Here is a 15,901-nt window from a genome sequence, read left to right as displayed (position 1 = left end):
GCTCTCAGACAAGCTGACAGTCTTGCACGTACCACCCAGAGAGTCAGGATCCACCCTGCCCAAGGGCTGCTGCCAGCAGGAAGGGAGGCACAGCCTTGTCAGGGGATCCCCAACACCCCTCCCCTGGGGCTGCCCACAAATTCCCCCCTTTGAGATCAGACTCCTGAGTCAGGGAAGCAGTGTCTGCAGGGGTGGGGTACTCCCAGCTCAAGAAAACACACGTCATCGCTCCTACAGGTGGAGTGCAGGGAAGCAGCCAGTCCAAGGCAGACCCTGGAATTCACAAAGATTGCGAGACACTGACTGCTCACCTACTATGTGCTAGACCCTTGGGATGGGGGATGGGGTGGCAAAGGAGCTTGGAGTCAGAAACTCTAGCCTTGAACGAGTTATTTAACTTCCCTGAGCCCTAGAGTTCTCATCTGAAAAGTGTGTGTAATAATCTTCATCTGTATTAAATAAAAGACTGCAGAGAGAGTAGTGTTCCCTTAGACTTTAATTCACACACAAACCACAAACATTAAGAGATACAAGTTTCTCAAGTTTTAATTTTTTTCATGAACTTTTATGCCCACTATATCTTAACCATACTGAAATTCAATTTAAGAAGGCATAAATTTCAACCAAGGTATTTTCCCATTTTGATTTTCATCTCAAAGGGGTTCATGACTTGTTCTGAGCATCTCAGATCCCAAGGGAGTGACCCTCTGAACCTTATTGAGAATTCTGCTCAATCTTGTCCTCAGCATGTAGCCCCACTCCCTCTATCTTTCAAGGCCCATCTCCAAGTTGAATTACAACTCTGGTGTCATCGTGTGTGTACCGTGAGCTCCTTGGGGACAGAGATTGGGTCTGATTCATTGCACAGAGTCTCAGGAAGCATCCAATAAATCTTTCAATAGACCACCATCCATTTCAGCCAGCCATCCTTCCACTGTCCAATCCTCCACTCATCAAGTGTGAGTTAAGGACTCTGTCTAATTCAGGGAATTCCCCCTTCAAAGATGAAACCCTCCAGTTTCTTTGTCTTCTCACATTCTTTTCCTCTTCTGGGATGCTTCCAGCCAGGTCCGCCACTCTCAGTGGGATCCTCTGCCTTCCCAACTTTGATTTCTAGTGTAGCCTCTTCCATTCCCATCGAAGCAGGTCCTCACACCTCCATGCAGGTGGAAGTTGGGGCTGGCACCTCAGAAGGAACAATGTCCCATGGTCCACAGCTGGAGGTCTTTAAGGACATCTGCATGTACCGTCAGTTGCTCTCTCAGCCTTTCAAGTCCCAGGGTGCCAAATCTGAGCCTAGGCAGATAAGGAAGCTAGATTTTCATGTGCACATTTGGTGTGGGGTGAGGGGCAGGGGAGGCTGAGGGAGGGCCGGATCTCACTTAGCCCAGAAAGCCCTTCTTATCTACAAGTCCTTTGAAGTAGGGGAGCTCTCAGACACTGGCAGCCAGAGGGGAGCCTTTGCTCCACACCCAAGTCCCCACCATCTCTCAGCTGGAGAGGCTGGGCCCAGTCCTGGAGTAATTCTGGGATCTCAGATACTCACAGATCATTTATTCACTCAGTAAGCACTTCTGAACTGAGCAAGTGCTGGGCTCCGTGCTAAAGGCTGAGGAGGCTGAGATGCATCAGACGCACGTGCTTATTTGCAACCACAAATGCTCTCAAATTGCTCCCAGCCCAAGAAAGGATGCAGATGTGAACTACACTGAGCTGGACTGCTTACGATCCTAGGTCCTGGTCTGGAATGTGACACCTGTATTTGATGCTCAAGCACCCTCTACAAAGTCCAAGCAAGCTGCAAGTTCTCAGACCCCTGCTCACACACCTCCCAAGGTGGCAGAAACCATTCCTTTTCTTCCCTCTTCCCCTCCCTGCCACCAAAGCAGCCCGTTAGAACACGGGAGCCTCCGGTTAAGATTGTGCTGCCCCCCCCCCCCAACACCAGGGTGCTGAAACCTGCCCTGGCACTTCTCTCACTGGTCCTGACCCTGACCTCTGGGGCTGCCAGAACCTCTCTGGCTGCACCTGGCCCAGGACAGCCCTGGAGAGAACTGGAGGCAATATCAGGTTCCCACAAAGCTCGGTTCCTAGAGATTGTTTGGCTGCAGAAAGGCTACTTTATCAGCAATGAGCAGGAGGCATAAGACAACTGTGGGCTGGAGCCCAGGAGCCCAGGAGCACGCCAGGTGAGAGATGATTCACCCCAGGCAGGCTGGAGCCGAGCTGGGACAAACTGGACAGCCACTGGAATGGAGACTTGATGGGAGGTCGTGCTGGGCTTCGGAAGATGAGGGGCTGACTTAGCCGGCTGGCCAGAGGGAGAACCCCAGCTAATGAAGGAGCCTTAATCCCTCTCTCGGAAGAACAGGGGAGATAAGGCCAGTGAAAATGAGGGAACAAAAAACAGGAGCTGCTTTCCAACTCCCGCCCCCAGCCAGATGTGCTCTCTCTCCTCAACAACTCCTTTCTAAAGCCTCTATTCTCAGGCTGCTAAAGTCCCTGCCTTGGCAGCTGGAGGACAAGGGCGGGGCCTGGTTCAGCTCTGTGCCATTCCAGCCGCTTCCCTCCCTGTGCCTTGCCCAGGACCCACACGTGGCAGTCTCAGTGAACGTGCACTGAATAAGGCACTGCATCGTTCCATGCCAGTTGTAGCTGGTGCAGAAGCTGTGTATCTAGGGAGCAGAAGTCAGCCAACGTTAGGGTCGGGAGACCCAGGTCTTAGCCTTGGCTTTGCCATGTGCTCTTTTGCTCAAGGAGACCTTGAGCAGGTCTTTTTTTTTCTCCCATGGGATTCAGTGTCTCCACCTAGAAGGACCACACGAGGCAACTCTGAGACCCATAAAGCCATAAAATGCTAGACCAGGATGCCCCCTCCACATTTACTGGGCACAGCCTATGTCCCCTATCAGGGACACCTGAGAAGACCTCATCTCCTTTCTCCCAGGGCACCTCCATCCTCCCAACAGACTATTTCCGAACCCTGGGAACCAAAGGAGGAATGTATCCAACTGTGAGCTTGGCCAAATCTAGCCGAGTCACCTTGGCTATTTAAAACCTCTCCCTGCGAGGAAACGGTCTGTTGAGGCCAGGAGAAGAAGCAAATCCCTACTCAACTAGAAGTCCACTCTGCCGCGACTCTAAATTCCCCAGGATTAAGGGATCTCCGACACCAGCTTCCCACTGCCCTTTTTCACTAATGCTCCCCTGAGGCCACTTGGCTGATTGGAATGTTCAGCTCCCCACAACCCCCCCAGCAGCCAGGCAGGATAAGGGCCCTCTCTGGGGACAGTCTGCTGGCTATCGTGTTTCCCAGCACTAATCCAGGCTGACAACCCCTGGCCCTGGCATTCCCAAGGGGTCGAGTTCTACGGTACAGAAAGCCTGGATCCTCCAGGGAGCAGAGGGTAGCTGAGGATAAAGTCAGCCAAGACCAGAGCCAATTGAGGATGGCTGGTGGGGTCCCATGCTGCAAACTTTTGGGTCCTAGCGTGTTCAAGCAAGAAGAGTGTCATGGGCCCCACTGTGCCAATGGAAAAGTGAGGCTCAGAGAGGGCAGGGCACTTGCCAAAGTCACGCTGCACATTTGTAGTGAGGTGAGGATTCAGATCCAGGTTTCAGTTATTCATTTACACCACAATCTTTTGTTTTAACCATCTCCCAAGTTCCAAATACTGAGATAAATTTGCATTCATTTAACAAACACTTATATAAAACTAACAATGTACCAGCTACTGTTCTAAGTATGATCTCATTTAATCCTATGAGCCCTGAAAGTAGGTTTCACTATCCCCAATTTACAAAAGAGAAAGCTGAAACATCAAGAGATGGAACAACTTTCCCAGGGTTGCAGAGCTACTAAAATGTGACGAATTTTCATCTGAACCCTGGTCTGTCCTGTACTCCTTTCTCTACTCCATGTTGTTCGGTTGGAGGTGAGAGAAGTCCTAGTAACCGTGCAGTGCTGGGGGGAGGGGGAGGATGGTGGGGATCTGGGCCCTAGGGCAGAGGGGTCTGGGAGGCAAGCTCTGAGGGCAGCTGGTTCACGTGTAGCTGGGGAGCCGGCCGGGCAACACGGTGCCCACATGGTGCCTCGGTGTGGCCACGCTGCACATCTCCAGGGAAGCCCACTCGCTTTGCCTTTGACGTGAATTCTGCACCACCCCACCCCACCCCAACAAGGTCATGCAATGATGCAGCGGCCCAGCCCTCACCTGAACCGTGCCTGTCAGCCAGGTGTGAGCCTCAGCCATGCAGCCAGGGCCGCCGTTCTTGGAGTGAGGACTCCTCAGCCCGCAGCGGAGGCCTTGCCCACCCCAGAGGTAATGTGCGCCAGCTGCGGCCGCAGCCCCCACCAGCTCTGCCAGATCACGTCGGGGGCAGCCTGCGGGTCATATGTCTAGACAGTCAGACTGAGAATGGGGCTCGGCATCTTGAGAGAAGTTTCCTGAATTCCTTCCACCTTCGGGAATGGAAACTGAGCTAACAGGGAATTTGTTCTAATTATAGGGAAATAAGGAGAATTGAACAAGAGCTCCTCAAGGTTGAGCTCTTCTGCCAGGCTGCTCCAGCGCTCGCCCTACCTTCATCTCTCTAGTGAGAAACCCCAGAGCACCGACTCCGTGCCAGCTCCTGGCCGGGCACTGGGCACAGAGAGGGTTAGACTGGGGCCCTGCCCACCAGGAGCGCCCATCCAGTAGAGCAGCAAACAGTGGACCATCAACAAGGAAGCTTGAGGGCGGAGGGGGTGGAGGAGGGCAATGGAGCACAGGCACCTGAACGCCCTGCCCAGAGGTCGGTGGAGGCTTCCAAAGTGGAGGTCCTCCCCACTCCCTTCTGCCCACATCACAGGGCTCAGCTAAAACGCCACCTCCTTCAGGACATCTGATTTCTTCAGGACACACTGAAGGGCACTCACTCACCGATACTGATTGCAGCTAGAAGGGTGAACCAGAGAGCCTGGCTGCCTCTGACGGAGTTTAAGGCTGCTCCTTTCCAACCCTTCCAAGAGGAGTCTTTGCACACATTTCACCCAGCAAGTCAGCATTTCCCAAGTTTCTTTCAAGAAGCAACCAAGTACCATAACACAGAACCAAGCTTCTGGAATTGGACACGCACACTGGAATACTGAGTCCGTCCCTGGGTAATCTTGAGCAAGCTACTTGGTCTCTTTGAGTCTTAGCTCTATTTATCAAATTCGTACAATAGTCACTTGGGAAGGCTGTGTGGATTAAGTAAAGAAAGTCATGGTGATTGCTTAACCTAGTGCTTGGCTACTAGTGTCATTAAGAACAAGGATATTCTCAAAGCCAGTCCCAGTGGCTCACAGAGTGTCAAAGTGTCCCTGCACCTAGCAGGTCCTTTATAAATGCCTTGACTGCTTGACTGCTCTTTGGCAGAGAATGGGGGCAGATCTCTGTGGTCTTTTAAAATGCGGCAAAATATACATAACATTAAATTTACCATATCAACCATTTTTGAGCATACAATTTAATGGCATTAGGTACATTCACAGTGCTGTGCAACCATCACTAATATCCATCTTTAGAACTTCTTCATCATCCCAAGCAGAATCTCTGCACCCATTAAGCAATAACCTCCCCTTTCTTCCATCCGCCCAGCTCCTAGTAGCCTCTATTCTACTTTGTGCCTCTATGAATTTGCCCATTCTTGGTTCCTCGTAGAAGGGGAATCATCCAATATTTGCCCTTTTGCATCTGACTTATTTCACTTAGCATGCTGTTTTCAAGGTTCCTCATGCTGCCTTATATGTCAGCATTTTGTCCCTTTTTAAGGCTGAATAATATCCCATTGTATGCACGTATCACATTTTGTTTATCCATTCATCTGTTGATGGACGTTTGGGTTGCTTGCACATTTTGGCTATTGTGAAGAGCGTTGCAATGAGCATTGGTATACAAGTGTTCAGGTCCCTGCTTTCAGTTCTTCTGGGGCTATTCTGACAAGTGGAATTGCTGGATCACACAGCAATTGCATGTTTAATTTTTGACGAACCTCCATACTGCTTTCCACAGCAGCAGCACCATTTTACATTCCCACCAGCAATGCCATATGGTCTTGAAGGAGAAGTTGAAAGGGTGTGAGATGGACTCCCAGGGTACTTGGCCCCCTCCTATGGAGACTTTTCTCAAAGCAATGGAAGCAGAGTGGTGACAAACTGGGGCAAGCCCAGAGGAGGGGCTTCGAGGGTGGAGGGGGAACCAAAGCTACATGGAGGAGGGAGGGTGGAAGGGCCCAGAATGTGGGGTCTGCTGAGAAGGCCCTGGAGGTGTGACATCTGCCATGTGTGTGTCCACCATGCTGCCTGGGGACAGAGTGGGCGACCTCATGGTCAGAGTGAAGTCCAGTCAGGATGTCCCAGGGAGATTAGAAACATCTCAAGATGAGGAAGACTTCCGGAGAGCCAGACCTTCCATGAGTGGGGAGCTCTCCATCACCAGAGGTGTGCTGGGAGCCACTGAGGTCCTCTTGAACAGGAGGCTGAAGGGCATTGGAGGTTTGGCTGATAGCCTCCGTGAGCCTATAGAGCAGTGTGTTCTGAACGTTTGTGATTTGAAAAATCTGTGGCTGGATTCCATCTGAGCCCAATGGTAGCCAAAGTCTCTATACCTTGCTATTCCCGCCCATCCAGACAACTTTGCCCCAGACATTGCTCAGCCCCAGCTGGGGTGAGCTTCTTTTCCATTTGCTGTTGAGGATATTATGTGACGCCCTAAGTTCCTAAGTTCCTGTGGCTCCTGTCTACTTTTTCAATTAGAAATATAGGAAAACAAATATATGTATGTATATGTATGACTGAAACATTATGCTGTACACCAGAAATTGACACATTGTAACTGACTATACTTCAATACATTTTTAAAAAAGTAGTAATACTGTGTGCCTGCCAAGGAAGGCTGCGGGGAACAGTGCAAAGGTGAACAAGGGAAAAAAGCTCTCCTGCCTGGTCTTCAGCAGCCTCCGGAGTCTGCTCCACGCTCCTGCCCCCAGCCTCCCTCGCCAAAGCACAGAGCTGACCTTACCTCCTTCCCTGCTCAGCACTCGGCCCCGCTGCCCCAGTCATTGTCTCTCCTGCCCTCTTCTCTCCTTCCAGCCATTCAGTTTATGCTCCTGGCTGGACTTGCTTCCTCGGACAGTGTCTCTGAATCTCTCTACCTACACAAATCCTGCCATCTTTTTATCCAGGTTTCCCCTCCTATAGAAAACCCACAGAGAGATCCTCCTTCCCTAAGGCTTTGTCTGCTAGGGTGTCACTTAAGGCAGTCACTCAGAGGTGTTCCTTATTAAGCAGCCACTTGGTACCTGGACTGTTCCATGTGCTGGGGATACATCAGTAAAGACAACAGCATCTCTGGCATTCTTGAGCTTCTCCTACAACAAGAGACACAGAAAATAAACACAGAAACTAATATATAACATTACTTGATGTAGGGATGATTGCTGCAGAGACCATAAAACAGGGGATATAAGGGAAGCTATTCTGGATAGAACAGTCAGGGAAGACCTCTCTAGGAAGTGATGTCTGAGCCAAGATCTGAATTATGAAAAGAGCCAACCATGAGAGAGGATCTGGGGTGGGGGCCTCTTTCGGGACACATGAAGGAAAAGGTTCCTGAATAACCTTGTTTTGTTCCAGGAACAAGGAGGTGGTCACTGTGGCTGGAACATGGAGAAGAGACAGAGTGGATGAGGTGATGGCAGGGAGACGGGCCGGGGAGATGATGGCATCCGTGGTGAGAAGTACAATAGGGAGCCATCGAGGGTCTTGAGCACAGAAGTGGCCTGATCTGATTTGTGATGCTGCAGACAGAACAGCTTATAGTGCGAAAAGCCTGGAGTGGGGAGACCAGTTAGGAGCCTACTGGACTAGATCAGGCAAGAGATGATGGTGGTTTGGACCTGGGAGTTGGCAGCACCGCTGATGAGAAGAGACAGGTTTGAGATACATTTTGAAGGTACAGTCACCCGGGGACTGGGAGAGGGAAGCCCGGGCAGAGAAGTGTCACCTTTTTTGTTGGATTGTTGTGCTACAGAGAAGGATGAGGAGTCTTCCAGATATTGAAAGAGAAAATAACATTCCAGGCAGTATTTTTAAAAGATTCAGAGGCAAAAAAAGTGGATAGATGGTGCTTTCAGAATGATGGCTGTGAATAGTATGTATTGAATTTTTTAAGATGACAGGTGAGAAATAGGACAGATAAGTCCATAAGGGTCTGGAGCATTATGGGAAGGGCTTAAGCTTCATTTCTTGTGGGTAATAGAGAGCTACTGAAGGCACTAGCACATAAGAGTTGCTCAACATATGTTTACATTGGAGCCCCAGTGTTGAACTGCGGGAGTTGCTTTCACAGGTATTTCATGGGACCCTATATAAACAGCCTTATGTTTGGCAACTGTAGATTCTTCTCTCCCCGTGCCGAAGGAAACTTGTGCCCAGGTTGAGCTCTGTTCACAGTCTGCCTGTGAGTTCTCTGGGCACCCAGGTACCTGGGGGACAGAGCCAGGTGGCCAGTGACTGGAAGACAAGCGTCTGGCTGTACATCTCAGCCAGCCTTCACCGCCCTTGAACACACCAACAGGCCATGCCCTGCAGTATCGGCAGCCAGGGTAAACCCAATCCACGTGCCTGGGGCATTTTTACCAAGCAACGCAGAGAGAAGCTTCCAGACACAGTTCCTCGTAAACATTTATCACTTGAGCTTTCTCAAGATTTTAGAGAGGCACTGAGGTGTTCACTGTAGCCATGGCTCAGTCTCCAAGAAGCTATTTGACACCAGGCCAACATCTTGCTCTGGGCCTCAGTTTCCCTGTCTGGAAAGTGAAAAGATTGGACATCGTGACCCAAGGTGTTCTCTAGCTCTGGCCCCCTCTGACCTGTTTATTTTGTTCCTCTTCTGCTCAGAACCCATTTGCATGTCTACTCTTCATGCTGGGGAACAAGCCACGGTGTTCGGGTGGAGCCTGGTCCATGATCCATCTCAGTCCCAGGGCCCGAGAGACCTAGTCAGATTCCACTGGAGGGAAAGCAGAATCCTGTAAGGACTGCTGTGCCCTGCGCCTTCTGGAAAGCGCATGCAAAGCCTGAATTCTCACCCACATGCTGGAGAAAGCTGTCCTCCCTTTGAAACCTAAGAAAGTTGCAGGAACAGCCGTTTATCTGTTACATGGTTTTCATAATTTCCCTGGCACCTTCGCTAATTGTTGAAGTGGGTTTTGGTGGGTGGAGATTGAGCTCTTGGTCTGCCGTGGACTTGCTGGGCTGCAGCTCGTTTGGAGGAAGAGAATTGGAGCCGAGATCTTACAGGGCCCTCCTGAGGATGCCCAGCCACAGGGACCTGCTCATGAAGATCTGAGGGTCCTGTTGAAGTCCAGGAAGCAAGCTGAGTTGCAGGAGGTGAAACGGATGACACTTTGGAAGATGATTCAGCAAGTATCTGTGAGGCCAGCTGGTGAGGTGCAAGGAAGGGTGGAGAAATGTGGCAGGGTTAGAAGATGCTAAGCAACTCAGGACTGGATGGGATGCAAAGCACCTGCTGGGTCCGTGTATTCCTGAAAATTATACTTCTTTACCCCTTCTCTCAACAGAGATTACTATGTGTGCCATGCCAGGCACTAGGGTACAGGGTAGGACACCCACCCAGATCTTTCATTCCTAGAAATATGGACTGACTGGAATTGTGCCTTGTGGTTCCAACTGTAGACACTCAGGAGAAGGGGTGGTAAGCATGGCCTCGTGATGACCAGGAGGACTTTCTGGAGGTGGTGACATGCCAGGCAAACTAGGAAAGGCACAAAGGGAAATAATAACTCTGTAGCACCAGTGGAAAAATCTTGGACTTTGAACCAAACAGACCTGGTTCAAGCTGACCCTCTGAGCCTTTGTTTTCTCATCAGTAAGATGGGAAATGTAATGATAGTTTAGGAGATTAAATGAATTCAGGAGGAAATACGCCTGGTTCAAAGTGGGATCTCCTGAAATGGTTGGTTGGTGGAGGTCAGGGTGCAGGAGGTGGTTCAGAGTCTAGGGGAGAAAGTCTTCAGTATCATTCCTCCTCAGCTTTGAGTGGACTCCTCCCCACTCACCCCTGTGGTCAAGGTCGGGGTGGGTAGCATTTGGGCCAGCGCCCCTGGGCCTGGTGGCCTGCTTGCCCTGAGCTTCCCAAGGGCATCAGCATAGCAGGCTTCTTTGAGCCCAGTGAATTTCCACAGGCCAGGAGGGCCCACTCTGAGGCTCACACCTCTGGAACTTGAGATGTTGGCCAAGTTCAGTCTGTGGGAGGGGAAGCCTGTGTAGGCTGCATTTGGTGGGGAAACGGGCCTCCAGGGTGGAAAAGAAAAATAAAGAAAAGGAGTCCTGCTGGAGCCTGCTTACAGAGAGATGCAGCTCTAATGCCTACCCCTCCCACCTTCCTTGCCCCAGGCCTTTGCTGGAGAACTAGCTTTAGAATCTGGCCCAGCAAAGACCGCTTCCTCCAGGAAGCCTGCTTGGATGGCCTGGTCCCTTCTGAGTTCTCACTCCTCCGACCCTGTGAATTTGAGTGTGGATTCACCCTCACAGGCCAAGTATTTGCTGCACACTCTGTTTAGTACAGTTCATATTTGACTCAAATTGTAAGCTTCCACCAGAGAATCAAAACAAAGAGGAGAAAATTCACATCTGTGGAGCCCCTACTGTATACCTCACCCTGGGCTGTCCATCTTTTATGTCACCTCACTTGAACCTTACAACAGCCCTCCAAGATAAGGACCACTTTCCATTTTACAGATGAAGAGAATGAGGCTCAGAGTGGTGTAAGTCCCACGATGGGAAGACCAAGTGTGCAGGATTCTGAAGCTTATTTAGCTTCTCTACACCAAAGCAAGGTCCTCTGTGGGAAAAGTACGCACTCTGTGGTGAAAGACGTTTGGGAGATGCTGCTTGTTAAGCATCTCTCTTGAGTTTCCCAGCCCACAGTAGCACATTCACGGTCCTGCAGAAAAGGTACCTGACTTACTTTACCTAGTCCAGCACTCCCCGAGGGACACCTCAGTCACATTATAGCTGCTGACATCCCCTGAGGCCCCTGGACATGCACTTTGGGACATGTTGTCTAGAAAGTAAAGACCACCAAAGTGGGCAAGCCTAGGAGCAAGCTCTCTGAGGAACTCAGGGAGGGGCGGGAAAGCTGAATTAGACCTGAGTGGGGGGCAGGGGGAGGAAGAAGAGCATAACTGGTGGGAGTGAGCCTCATGAGGGTCTGGACAGGGAGGCCACAGCCCCAGCTGAAACCCAGCATCCTAAGTATCTGAACTGTTAACGTCTTTGACCACAAAAGTCTGTCTTTAAAGCTGGAAGCACAGGGTGACACAAATCCTGCTCTCCACCATTGCAGGCAGGAGGCAGTAGGCGAAATGAATTAGTCAGTCTCTGTTGCCAAAGGAAACAGGCAAAATGCAATCTGAGGGACTTCAGTTAGACGTCAGTCAGGCCATCAGGAGATCTAAGCAGTATCCCCAAACCACAGATGCCCTCCTTCTGGCCCACCTCTATCTTGCCAATGTCCACCAGGCAAGGATCTGTCAAAAAGACTTTGAAGACTCCATTATCTCTGCCTTCTGTGGAGTCAGGAAGTCCTGATCCATTTTCCCTCCCAAAGAAGTTGCTGGAGACTTCAGAACAATAACAAGACCTGGAATCTTAGCACAGTGGTCCTGCCAAATTCTGTCCAGGACTAAGCGCACCTGGAGTACTCTGTACTGGCTGGCCACCACACACTGGTGTGCACTGCTGATGTGTCCAAGTGTTCATGGCCCAGATGGGCAGCTCCTAGACACTGTCAGGTGAGGCGCAGGTGAAGGAAAGAGTTAGGGGGACATTTATAGATGGGAGTGCAATTAGAACCTTCAAGACTGTCTCACACTTGCCTAGAGCAGTGCTTCCTAAAATGTGTCCCCGAAGCGGCAGCATCAGCATCACTTGGGAATAAGTTGGAAATGCAAATTCTTGCACACCACCCCTCCTCGTGCAACAGAGTCAGAAGCTCAGAACGGACCCCAGTCAAGAGTTTTAATAAGACCTCCTGATAATTCTGAAGCATCTTAAATTTTGAGAACCTCTGACTGGCAATCATGCCTGTTATAATGCCTGTTCTTCAGGAGAAATAGTGTTATTCTCACTTGTGGAAAGCAGCTCAGAGATGTTTGTTCCATCCCAGGACCTACAGCGGATAATCTGCAGATCCAGGGCTCCCAGTCCCAGGAATTCTCAAGCTTCCTGGCAGCCAGGCAGAGCTGTGTGCCCAAGGTACTAAGACAGCTGCTTGCCTTGGCCCCAGAGAAAGCCTTAATTGGCTCATTAATAGCTCTGATTAGAGAGAATGGAGAAGCCTTATCTTTGAAGTCCCTGGGCTGCATAGAAGCTCACACAGGGAGCTCGCTGTGGCTAATTAAAGCTGAGCTGTGTTTCTTGTCAAGAGCCCAGAGTGTTAATGGCTTCAAGAGAGAAAAATTAAGCTTCCACTTCCATTCAGGGGTAATGGACAGAACCAGCAGAATGCAGAGGAGAAGAAAGGGCCTGTCACAGCGCAGAGCCCCTGAGCTCTCTTCTGAAGTATGTGTCCAAAGAGGAACTGCTGGCTTTGGGTGCCTGGGGGGGTCCTTGATTCCCACAGTGACAACCCTTGGTCTGTCATCATCTTCATTCTTTTGTTTTATGAGTTTTGAGCCTCTCAGCCTCTGATCGCACCTGCTCAGGTGTGTGTGTGGGAAGTTGGGGTGGGGGGCTGAGTGACAGTCCTGGTGTTAACAGGGTGTCAGGCGCTTTGCAGGTTCTGGTCTCAAAAGCCACATCTACCGTGGGCTCCCAGTGCTGTAGCTATCACTGCTGGATCAGCCCCTTCCATAAGTGCCAGCTACAAGCTGGGTATCTGACCTTATCTCATGTGATGCCCTCAGTGATCCCCCAGAAGGCACACAAGGCACAGACACATGGGTTAACTGACTTGTCCAAAGACAGAGCTGATTCAAAATCCCTTCTCCTTTAACCAGTAAAATAACCAAACGTCCTCCATCCTTGAACTTCGTTTCCTAAGGCTGCGGGTCATTTCAAGCTGGGGATGCTAATGCCACCCCAATCTTCCACCTTATCCTTCTCCCCACCCCACCTACACTCCAGCTCAGGGGAGGTGACTGAGGGCAGAACCTTTCCAGGGGACCTTCCCTTGTGGTTGAGTTTAAAGGGTCAAACTAGACCCCAGCTGGCTGGATATAAGCACAGAGCTGGTATTTCTAAACTAGAAATCGACATTTATTCTAAAGAATGGCCTATTATTATTTGATTAATTTATTTCTCTGAAAAATTTGATCAAAGCAATCAAACCACAGAAAGGCTGTGAACACATATAGCCTTTGGTGAAAATACCATTACATAAATATGAGTGCAAAAGTCAGCCCCAGCTTGATATTTTAGCTCAAATAAGACCCAGACAGTTTAAACAAGAACTATCCCAGGACACCCAGCAGGTGGTAAGCGTGGTTCCCCCAGAGCCTGTCTTTGTATCTCTAAGTAGTCAAAGCCTTTCCCTTCTTCAAGGCCTGAGTCAATGCCCCCTCCTCCAGGGAGCTGCCTCCTGCCCCCAGCTCTAACCCTCCTCTCCTGAAGAGGTTGCTCCCCATCCCCGCAATTCCCTGCCACTCTCTGTTTAACAGCCTGTTTCGGAGTTGGACGTGGGGCCCCCAGGCCCCGACCAGTTCTGAGGGCCCCCACCAGGGCCCAGGCTCAGTGAACAAAAGAATGAATGACCGAACATTCTAGGAGAGGGGACAGTGGTCTCTTGGGCTAGAATCCATCTCTTGCTCCCTGCATCCTCCAGGGAGGATCCTTCTCAGGTCCTTCAGCATGGCCGGTGATTACAAGTCTCCCTTTTTGCCCTCCCGGAAGTGGTAAGAGTATCAAGGGCAGGGACTAGGTCTGACTTGCCTCTTTATTCTCAGTGATGGGGCTGCAGCACTGGGGAACCGTATCCAAGAGACCTAAGGAAGGGCTTATTGAAAGAATGAATGATCAAGAGGACAAAGAACTTGCATCTAAACAAATTGCCTCAGAAATATTTCTCCCCTGGCAAAGAAAGGGTTAAACCTGTATGTGTGAGCCTACCTCTCCCCAGCCACCTAAGTCAAATTAGAAGGAGGTCTAGGCCAGAGGGTAGGGCTGAGGCTGGGCCAAGCTGGCATCACTGGCAGGGCAGAGGGGGCAGGGCCAAATGACCACTGTCACCTAGGACACTTCCACATGGACCGGGTAGGGGAAGCGTCTCCAGCTCCCTCACCTGCTCAGCAGCTCCCAGCTCATCTTGGTGTGCTAGGGTCCTCAAAGGGCTGTATGTCCTTGGCCTGGCCATGGCGGTCAGCAGGTGGAGAGGAAAAAACACACAGAGAAGCCCTGGCTCCTTCCCTGACAATGCTGCCCTCTCCACATGCCCCCAAGCCATGAAGTGGAGCAACAGTAATGATGCCACCCCCTGAGTGTGGTTGAGACATGGAGCACAAAGGCCAAAGGGAACAGCAATGTGAATCTCTATGGGGGACTGTTGGGTGGCGGGCGCCTTGCCCGTAATGGCTTCAATAAGCCAGAGAGAGGTGTTGGACGTGGAGAGGAAAATGGACCAAACCTGCTCTCCTGCCCCCACCACCTGGCTTTCTTCCTCTTCCTGTAGTTGATGGAAGCAGCCTGGCACAGCAAGAGAGAGAGTGGACTCTAACCATTAGCAGGGACGCTGGGAGACTCTCTCCCCGCCAAGCCCTGGGCTGGTGGACACATGCACATGCATTACTCCAGTCATTTTCACAGCCAGTACTCAGAGAAAGGATGAACTCTGTGCAAAAGATGGGAACACTGAGACCAGAGAGATACAAAGACGTAAAGCCATGTGCCCTGAGTTGGTCTCAAATTTCAAGGCTGCACCAGACTTGAAACCCAGGACTCACTGACCCCATGCTCCCGGCTGCCTCCCCCAAACCACAAACATCCACTCTGGCTCCATCTCAGCCGGGCACTTGTTCGGTTTCATTGGACAAGTGCTTCCTGCTGTGCCTGCGGAAGTCCTACCCACCCTTCAAGGTGCTATTCCAGCAGTGACAGTTGCTCGGTCACATGTCGCCTCTCTCCATGACCACCTCGGACTGTGACTGCTATTCCTGCTGTGGTCGGAATCTGGAGAGCACATGGCTTCAAGGCCACCTTCTGCTGGAGAGAGTTGTGTGAGCCTGGGCCTCGCCGCTCAGATTGGGATCTTCGGGGAAACATACGATCCTCTACCCAACCCAGCCTCCCAGCCTGGCTCAGGGGCCTGTGAAAGAGGGATGCAGAGAAGATGTGTCCAGTGAAGTGTCCCTTCTCCAGCCAGTTTCCTCACTAGATGGTGGATGAGCTGGACTAAATCAATGGTTCAAAAAGGCCAGGGTATGCGCCCTGCACAACGCACTTGCCCCCGTTGCCTGAGACTCTGACCTCATCTCCTACGCCCCAGCAGCACTGGCCTCCTTGTTCTTCCTTCAAGACATCAGCCGGCCATGCCTCAGGGCCTTGGCACCTGCTGTTTTCTCCACCTGGAGGGGTCTTTCTCCAGATTCCCCCACATCTCCCTCCCTTGCTCCTTTAGGTCTTCTTTTAAAACACTGTTTAAAATTGTGCCACCCCACTCCCTCAGCACTCTGTGTCTCCTTCTTCTGCTTTCTTTTTCTTCATTGCCTTTATCAGCACCTTACTGTTGAAGAAAAATTTCTTTGAAGGGGAGGTAATTAGGTTTTTATTTATTTATTTATTTATATGGAGGTACTGGGGATTAAACCCGCTCTACCACTGAGCTATACCCTCTCCCACCAGCATCTTACATTTTTAAGG

The 15,901-nt window shown here is 50.8% G+C and overlaps 1 long non-coding RNA gene across 2 annotated transcripts in view; it reads right to left on the bottom strand.

The window, feature by feature from the left end:
• Positions 1-478: 478 nt before the first annotated feature.
• The window catches only part of LOC106728877, a 33,196-nt gene continuing 17,773 nt past the window's right edge, over positions 479-15,901 (bottom strand). Inside the window, exons 3-5 of one of the 2 annotated variants that reach the window (XR_004325009.1) lie at positions 8,896-9,035; positions 7,324-7,392; positions 479-1,296 (exon numbers count right to left, since the gene is read on the bottom strand). This is a non-coding gene — a long non-coding RNA (uncharacterized LOC106728877). The remainder of the gene's footprint in view (positions 1,297-7,323; positions 7,393-8,895; positions 9,036-15,901) is intronic. The other variant, XR_004325010.1, reaches the window with a different exon arrangement.

The sequence above is a fragment of the Camelus ferus genome, chromosome 13, assembly GCF_009834535.1.
Source record: "Camelus ferus isolate YT-003-E chromosome 13, BCGSAC_Cfer_1.0, whole genome shotgun sequence".
Lineage (NCBI taxonomy): Eukaryota > Metazoa > Chordata > Mammalia > Artiodactyla > Camelidae > Camelus > Camelus ferus.
Note: the sequence above shows the minus strand (reverse complement) of the source record. Positions and strands in the feature narration are given on the sequence as shown.